Raw genomic sequence first — 9,018 nt, 5'->3', positions numbered from 1 at the left:
CTATGCACGCTGGGGCCAGTGCAGGCCTCTGATGTTCATCACAGCAGCCCAAAGCCCCCACCTGTACCTGTACCTGGCCAGGGGTCCCTATTCCCCAGGGCTCATACTGGCAATGGTGGGGCCAGAGCTGGTCTATGAGATGCCCAAGGAAACAGCAGCCACATGTGAGCAGCAAAGCGAAAGAGGGGGCAAAGGGGATACAAGGCAGGAGTTCCAGACAGAATGGAATTTCTGAGGGCCCTGAGACACCTCTCTATCAGTGGCCTTTGAAGCTGCACCAGCAACTGCAGGGTGCTAGCGCCCTCTAGTGGATAGAGGGCACAGGATTCACGGGGACCTTCTTCCCTTAACATTCGCAGACAGGCGCTAGCCCGGGGCAAAACTGTGACGGACAGGACAGCAGCCTTCCAGCCTCAGCATCACTGCCCTGGCCCTTCCTCAGCATCTCTCCATCTTCCCACCAGTCCCTGATGCGGTTCCCATTCCCCTTACAGCCCTTCCCAGCTTGCTCTGTGGATCTCAGTGTTTCTAAGTTACTTGACACCGTAAGATGGACTGTGATTCTAAGTTACTTGACACCCTAAGACGGACTATGACAGCCTTGTCAGAAGGAAGTCAGCTTAGAGCTGGCCAAGTCTTTGTTAGGAGTGAAGTCCCGATTTAACTCAGGCATCCAGGAGGCATTTCTGGGAGACATGGGAGGTCCCATTCTCCTCTTTCGCAGGGCAAGCTGAATTCTAGGGCTCCTGAAACCATCAGCACCCCACCTTCCAGAAGTGAAGAAGTATGCAGGTGGACCATTAAAAGGGAGGAAGCCGGACTGGGGTTCACTGCTTAGCAGCCACCAAAAGGACCAAGAAGACTTCGAGTCCCGGGCACAGAGCCAAGGAGAAAAGTGATGGCCTGACCTCTGCAGACACCACCAGCATCCTCAGTGCTCCCAAAGGGCAGACACCACCAGCATCCTCAGCGCTCCCAGGACAATCGCCGGTGGCAGGCAGTAAAGGGGGCCCTGCTTCGGTCCCCAGGGCACCCATGTCTCTAACAGTATCAAATCTTTACGTTTATTCTGCCAAAGGAAGGCCACCTAGGAGACGCTTTCTACAGTCACAATTCATCCAGTGCACTTCCTGCCCTCAGGGAGCTTTGCGTCCATCAATCAAATGTCAGATCCATCATCCATGCTCCAGCGCCCCTGAACCTCCCTAGATGGGGCGTGCTCAATCACGTGACTCTGCCCCTCCCTCACAGAGCCCTGGAGGCAGTGACCTCTCCACGGCCCTAGCCCCTGGAGTCAGTATCCAACTTGACACTCAGTCCCATGCCTTCATCACAGGGCAGATCTAGAACATCCCCACCCCCACCCAGTCCCAGCTGCCATCCTCTCTCTGCATAGCAGTTTCATTTCCTCCCCATCCCCCAAGCCACGTGCACAGAGAAGCAACTATACTCTCTAAAGAGCACCAACCCTGATGTTCCACTTCAGCGGCTTCCCTGCCTCCTGCTCTGGCAGCCTCCGGACTCAGGGGCTGCCCGGCCTCTTCCAGCCCTAAGCCTCTTTTGCAAAACTGGCTTTCTCAGCCTCAAGACTCTCAGCTTTGATATCAACTTGCTCAGAGGAGACTCCCTGAACACACACCTCACAATTACCCTCTCCCACAGCGCCCAGTAGTTTCATTTACTACACTCACTACAATCTGTTTCCTCCTTTTCAGGGCTTCCCTGGTGGCTCAGATGGTAAAGAATTGGCCTGCAACACAGGAGGCCTGGGCTTGATCTCTGGGTTGGGAAGATCCCCTGGAGAAGGAATCTTGGCAATACTGGCAACCCACTTCAGTATTCTTGCCTGGAGACTTCCATGGACAGAGGAGGCTAGTGGGCTACAGTCCATGGGGTTGCAGAGTCAGACAGGACTGAGTGACTAACACTGACTGACTTTAGATCTATCTCAGCAACTAGAATGTAAGCTCCACGAGGGCAGGGATGGCAGCACTGTTTGCCTCTGCGCCCCCAGCCTCTCGCTGCGTACCGTAGGCGCTCCATGAATACTGGAACGGCTGAATGAAAGGGTCCGGGGCCACAGGAGAGATGCAGTACGGGTTCAGAAGAAGGAACAATCACCTTCAGGGGGCCCAAGGGGAAGAAAATAAGATTTAAATATGAGAGGGGGTGACAAAGAAACTCAGAAGCAAAGGAGGATGGAAAGGTGTGGTGGGGGTTGACTGCACGGAAGAGTGAGGGCAAAGAAAGGAGAGGTGGACTTGGGCTCTGAAGGTCTTCACAGAGGAGCAGAAAGGCGAATGGAAGATGCACCGCAAGGCAGAGGTGGGCAGGGGACCGGAGAGAGTGACAAAGTACCAGAGCCTGCACTAGCACGGCGCAAGTTGCAGGAACGAAGCCACAGACAAGCCAACCCCGGGTTGCAGGAACCACTCCCGCTGCAGCCCCCAATACCTCACCCTTCCTTTCCCTTTCCTCCACTTAGGGGATTCAACCCGGAGCCTCATTTGTGACAATCGGTGAGGCGCTTCATTGCTAAGGCCCACCAGGAAGCACAAACTCCAGTCCCAGGGTCTGCGCGGCTGCGCCCTCCTTTCCGTCCCACATTAGATGCCCGAGATGAAGTTCCAGCGCCACCGCGTGGACCAAGCTGGAACCGCGGCCACATCCTGCATCCCGGTGGGGCCGGATTCAAGCAAAGTGCAAGTCGCTCAGTCGTGTCCGACTTTGCAACTCCATGGACGCATGGAATTCTCCAGGCAAGAATACTGGAGTGGGTAGCCTTTCCCTTCGCCAGGGGATCTTCCCAACCCAGGGACTGAACCCAGGTCTCCAGCATTGCAGGCAGATTCTTTATCAGATGAGCCACAAGGGAAGCAGATTCAAGCAAAGTTGCCCCTGAAACTCCACGGCCTCAGGAAGGCTTAGGAGGTTGGGGAAGCACAAAGCACCAGGGTTAGGACCACGCGGTGACGTGCCCAGCGTCTTGCCAGAATATTCTGGGAACTGCTGGCTGAGACAGCGAGAGGGTGGGTGGAAGTAGAAAAAGCAGAGGGGCCCAAGGAAAATTTTCTGAGTCACCAAAAAAGGGAAGACCTTTAACAGAGCTAACAGTTATGAAGCATTTACTATGTATGTGCCAGGCTTGGTATTAAATGATTCGTGAACATTCAGCACTTACTTGTACACTCGATTAAGCGGAGGCAATTCATCAAGAAACAGGCTCTAGCCACAATTACTAAGCCGGTGCTCTAGAGCCCGGGAGCTGGCAACTACCGAAGCCCCTATGCTACAGAGCCGGAGCTCCACGACAAGAAAAGCCACTGCGGTGGGAAGTTCACGCACCACAGCTAGAGAGTAGCTTCTGCTCGCCACAGCTAGAGAAAAGCCTGTGCAGCAATGAAGACGCAGCAGCGTCAAGAAATTAAGAAGAAAGAAGAGAGAGGCACCAGGTTGGGGCTGGTGAGCGCATAACTGGGATTCAAACCCACCAAGCTTTAGCCCGATCCTGGACACAGAATCACAAAGCAATAAACGCTTTGGCTACAGTCACAGCACAAAGATAACCCGGAAGCCCCCAGACTACCACAGGGGACATTACCTGTTCAATACTAGTTTGGTGGTAGATGGAGGCTCTGTACCCCCAAGAAAGCTGAGAAGATGGACTCACCTGTGACTTCTGTTCATCACCCAGAGGCTCCACACCTGGGACTGGCCCCCTGCATCACGCTCAAAACCAGCTGTCCCCTCTCTTCCCCTCCCCTCCCCTCCCGGAACACCTGTGGCCTCTTTGTCCTTGATTGGGCAGGTTTAATGCTGGAGGAATATGAGGAAGATGTGTCTGTCCTAGGAGGCAATCATAAAGCCCCACATCTTAGCACATCATCACTCTTTTCCTTCCCACCCTCATCCCTATCCCACCCCTAAATGTGGTCACAGAGGGGACTTAACCACACCAAGTTCAAGATCAAGGAAACTCCAGGGTGCCATAGAAAGAACAGGGGTTTGTGCAGCAGGCTGGCCAATGTTCCCTTAAGAAACCTGAAGCGCTTCCCAAGACTTCTCGAGGCTCCACTTCCCAGTCCTTAAAATGGGAGAAGCTAGTCATACCTGCGAAACTGTTGGCACAGAGATTGGCAGATCGTTTCAAGCTCAATACGTATTACTTTTTTCTCCTCACCTGCAGGCTCAAAGGTCTTTCTTTCTCCACTTAGACATGTGCATTTAGAGACATTGTTGTTTGCTTTGGAAAATAAAACTGTATAAACCCATTGACTCAATGACCCCTGACCTCTGTCTAGCAGACAATCCTGCAGGCAGAAATGTAACAAACTGAAATGCGCATGCCCCTTGTAAATAACCTCGCCCCATTGTTCCAAGTTGAGTGCAGACCCAGTGCTGCCAGATCCAAGTTTGTTTGTTTTTTTTTTTTCCAGGTCACTCCCAAACCCCATCTTTGTAAGGCACTGTCTTATCCTTCACACTGCACAACTGAGCCTTCTAATCAGCACATATCTAGAACCTGACAAGCGGGAGCCCCTCGGACCAGATCCAAGTTTTAACCAAAGCTACAATTTAGCTACAATTCTAGACTGCAGAAAAATCTGATGTCTTGAACTTTGACTCCATTCATTTATTTCTAAATTACCAAATGAGGTAAGTCTGCAGGCTGAATTATACCCATGGACACAGGTCTTGCACATGAGCCTTAGTATTAATTATTAGGTGAGATTTTGAAATAATTCTTTTTCACACTGTCTGGGTCTTTCCCTTCCTTCCAGGCACAATTAAAGACTGACTCTGCCAAGTGCCCTCTCAGTCACCACCCTCAGCAGGTTTTGTATTTTCCTGGACCAACTACAATATTGTTAAGTAACCTTTCTTGAGAAGAGTTGACTCATTGGAAAAGACCCTGATGCTGGAAGGGATTGGGGGCAGGAGGAGAAGAGGACGGCAGAGAATGAGATGGCTGGTGGCATCACCTACTCGATGGACTTGAGTCTGAGTGAACTCCAGGAGTTGGTGATGGACAGGGAGGCCTGGCGTGCTGCGATTCATGGGGTCACAAAGAGTCGGACACGACAGCAACTGAACTGAACTGAACCTTTCTTGGGTAACATCCTGGTCCCTAGGAGATGGCACTGCTCCCAGGTGAGCATGTGCTTTACACTTGGCATCCTCTCCGCTGCCTACCTCTCATGCTGGTGCATGCTCATTTGCACAGTCATGTCTGACTCTCTGCCACCCCATGAACCATAGCCCACCAGGCTCCTCTGTCCATGGGATTTTCCAGGCAAGAATACTGGAGTGGGTTGCCATTTCCTTTTCCAATGGATCTTCTTGACCCAGGGACTGAACCTGCATCTCCTGCATTGGCAGGTGGATTCTTTATACCACTGCACCATCTGGGAAGGCCCCTGCCTACCTCTAGCCTGTCATTCTTGGTTACTGATAACTGTAACACTCCCCGAATCTTTACCACCCTGAGTTCTAATCTCTCTAACCACCATGTGGATCTTTCTCACTGGCAGCCAGCAAAGGGGGCAGGACGGTGTTTATCGATCCAGTCCTCATCACCATCTTCAAACACAGATGTCACACTGGGAAGTAGAGGTGTCGTGTTCTCTCCATCTCTACTTATTCTGCGTCGACAATGCATTGCTGAGTCCAGCTTAACAGTCTTTGAACAGTCTTTGGATAGCACTAGCTCTCGACATCACTTTGTGCTCAGCATCCAGTCAATGAAAAGTCATGAGGACTGTCTCAGTCTGAATTCCCCCCAAAACAGCTCCCGAGACCACATTCGCTCCAAGTCCTTGATGTGTGAGCTCAGGTCAGGGAGCACAGGTAAGGGACAGGCAAGGTTAGACATGGGAGGGGAAGAAGGATTATTATACCCCAAGAAAAGGAAATAATGAATGGATCACTGCTGTGGCCAACTGGACTTAAACCCCATTGGGACCCTCTGAATTGTTCCAGTGGGGGTCTTTTTATCTTGTAGTTCCCAACCGTCTCTGATTGAGGGTCACTCCTGGGGTGTTGACCCCACCCCACCCCCCAGCAACTTCAGCAGGCTCTGTGGGCTCCCCATGCCCCCAAATCAGGGGCCACCCTCAGCAGGGACATCCAGGCAGACAAGGTGCAGGAATGTGCAGGTGACCTCTAGGTGGCCACAGGCGTATAGGCAGTTTCCTACAGAAGCCTCTGCCAGAACTCCACCTCAGGAAAACCCAGCACCTCACAGAAGCCTGTGTTTACATTTAGAGAATATATGACACTTTCCAAGCACCGCCCACTGGCTCTGGTGGCTTTTCAACTCTCCTGGTGGGCTGCCGTCTATGGGGTCACACGGAGTCGGACACGACTGAAGTGACTTAGCAGCAGCAGCAGCAGTGATAGACATGTGGGATGTTAATCTTTGCCCTAATTTACAGCTGGGAGAAAGTCGTGTAACCAGTTACTAACTCTTAATTTGCAGACCTGATGAACTTCATATAACTAAAGATCTTAAAATTGTATGTTCAGTTTACCGTTACGATTGGAAAAAGAATATTTTAAGCAGAAATGTGTTTTTTTACTTTCAGTGAGTGATATTTTCTATAATATTTAGAGCAATAAATATTTGTGGGATGCACTAAAGCTTAGACAGGGGTTAGAGAAACACTGAGCTTCCCTGGTAGCTCAACCACTAAAGAATCCACCTGAAAATCCGCAAGCATGAGACTCAGGTTTGATTCCTGGGTAGGGAAGTTCCCCTGGAGAAGGGATAGGCTACCCACACTCCAGTATTCTTGGGCTTCCCTGGTAGCTCAGACGGTAAAGAATCCACCTGCAATGCAGGAGACCTGAGTTTGATCCCTGGGTTGGGATGATCCCCTGGAGGAGGGCATGGCAACCCACTCTAGTATTCTTGCCTGGAGAATCCCCATGGACCAAGGAGCCTGGTGGGCAAAGAATTGGATACGACCAAATGACTAAGCATAGCACAGGGCGTTACTTTAAATAGCAAAGCACGTAATACTTCCAAATTATTTTGTAATTTTTAAAACTGATTTCCTAAAAGCTTTTAGGAAATTCACCTGGTTCTTGGTGCCATCTGTCTTGGTGTGCTTGTGTGATGGGCTTCGCCGCAGTGACACCCATGTAGAGGGTCTGCCACTTTCTGGCCCCTCACAGGATCCTGAGACCCAAATGCCCTCTCTGACAATTACTTTTTCAACCTCTGTACTTTACCTTTATTTGTCTAAAAGTATTTTCTGGGCCCTGACAAGATTTTATTGTTAATAAAACTGACTTAAAACAGGAACCATGGATATACCGTGTAAACCTACCCTCTTGGTTCAACAGATTAGAGAAACAATTTTCATCAAGAAGGATCTAAATGCAGGTTGCTGGCAATGAAAATTAAGTTTTATCCTGATCAGAGACAATGACTATGTTTCATCACCCATTTTAGACACACTTCTCAAATTAATTTGATTGCTTTATGCCTGCATTGTGCCAACGAAAGAATGTCACCATCTAGCTTTATAAGGATTAAGTCACCAGGCACTGCCACTGCTGACCTTTAACACATTCTGAAAGGAGATCAGGCCAAAGATCAGAAATGAGGCACTCTGTGCTCCGGGAAAACAGACAGAACAGGCCTTCAGAGAGTTAGCTATTTCCAGGAGAAAATTTTATGAACGTAATTTCTTGCACCTTCTCATACTTAGACAAGCTGCCCGTTTTCTTACAACCAGCGGCAACCTTCACGGTGATGTGTGCCTGGTTGCACGCACCCCTTCGAAGTCCAAAATCACACTCAGGCCAATCTCCTCCCTACTTCTTTGGGGCAGTTCCTCACAGCTACCCAAGAGACCGTCTCCCAAGATATCATCATTAGGAAGTCCCCAAATAAACTGAAATTCACAGCTCTCACACTGTGCATTATTATTTCAGTCGACTATTGGGAGGAAAAGTTTTCCATGAGGGAAAGTGAATGAGGCTGCAAGGCTCCAACAAAAGAGATTTTGTAAAAATTCCCAGTTCAGAGATGGAAGCAAACTTTATGGAAAACCTGACTTGCAGTTTAGAGCCTTACAGCATTACAAACGTGTAGGCCTGCTACCACCATTACTGTCTCAGGATTGCAGATTTAGAAGTGATTCATGCAGTGTCCTGGAGGGAGGGGACAGCTCCTGACTCCAGGTAGAGGGGCCAGGACTGAGTCTGCAATGAGGGCGGCCAAGCTGGAACTACATCTTCTTCGTTCTGCACAATAGGCAGAGATTTTCCAACTCAGCGAACATAGTGGAAGACGTCAGAGCAAGCACAGACAGCCTGTCCTGTGCTCGATACACCTGTCAAAGAAACGCCATCTCCAGATCCTGTTCCAGTATTATTTATTCTCTCTTCTGGACATGGACCCTCAGAGAAGCCTGAGTGCCTCTACAGAGTGCTTATAAAACACAATTTTGAAGCTCAAGTGGTCTGGTATTCCCATCTCTTTAAGAATTTTCCGCAGTTTATTGTGATCCACACAGTCAAAGGCTTTGGCATAGTCAATAAAGCAGAAAATAGATGTTTTTCTGGAACTCTCTTGCTTTTCTCATGATCCAGAGGATGTTGGCAATTTGATCTCTGGTTCCTCTGCCTTTTCTAAAACCAGCTTGAACATCAGGAAGTTCACGGTTCACATATTGCTGAAGCCTGGCTTGGAGAATTTTGAGCATTACTTTACTAGCATGTGAGATGAGTGCAATTGTGCACTCATCTGATCTGCCTCTTGAGAAATCTGTATGCAGGTCAGGAAGCAACAGTTAGAACTGGACATGGAACAACAGACTGGTTCCAAATAGGAAAAGGAGTATGTCAAGGCTGTATATTGTCACCCTGTTTATTTAACTTATATGCAGAGTACATCATGAGAAACACTGGACTGGAAGAAACACAAGCTGGAATCAAGATTGCCGGGAGAAATATCAATAACCTCAGATATGCAGATGACACCACCCTTATGGCAGAAAGTGAAGAGGA

This window comes from Bison bison, unplaced genomic scaffold (genome assembly GCF_000754665.1).
Source record: "Bison bison bison isolate TAMUID 2011002044 unplaced genomic scaffold, Bison_UMD1.0 scf7180017864456, whole genome shotgun sequence".
In the NCBI taxonomy this organism is placed as follows: domain Eukaryota; kingdom Metazoa; phylum Chordata; class Mammalia; order Artiodactyla; family Bovidae; genus Bison; species Bison bison.
Note: the sequence above shows the minus strand (reverse complement) of the source record.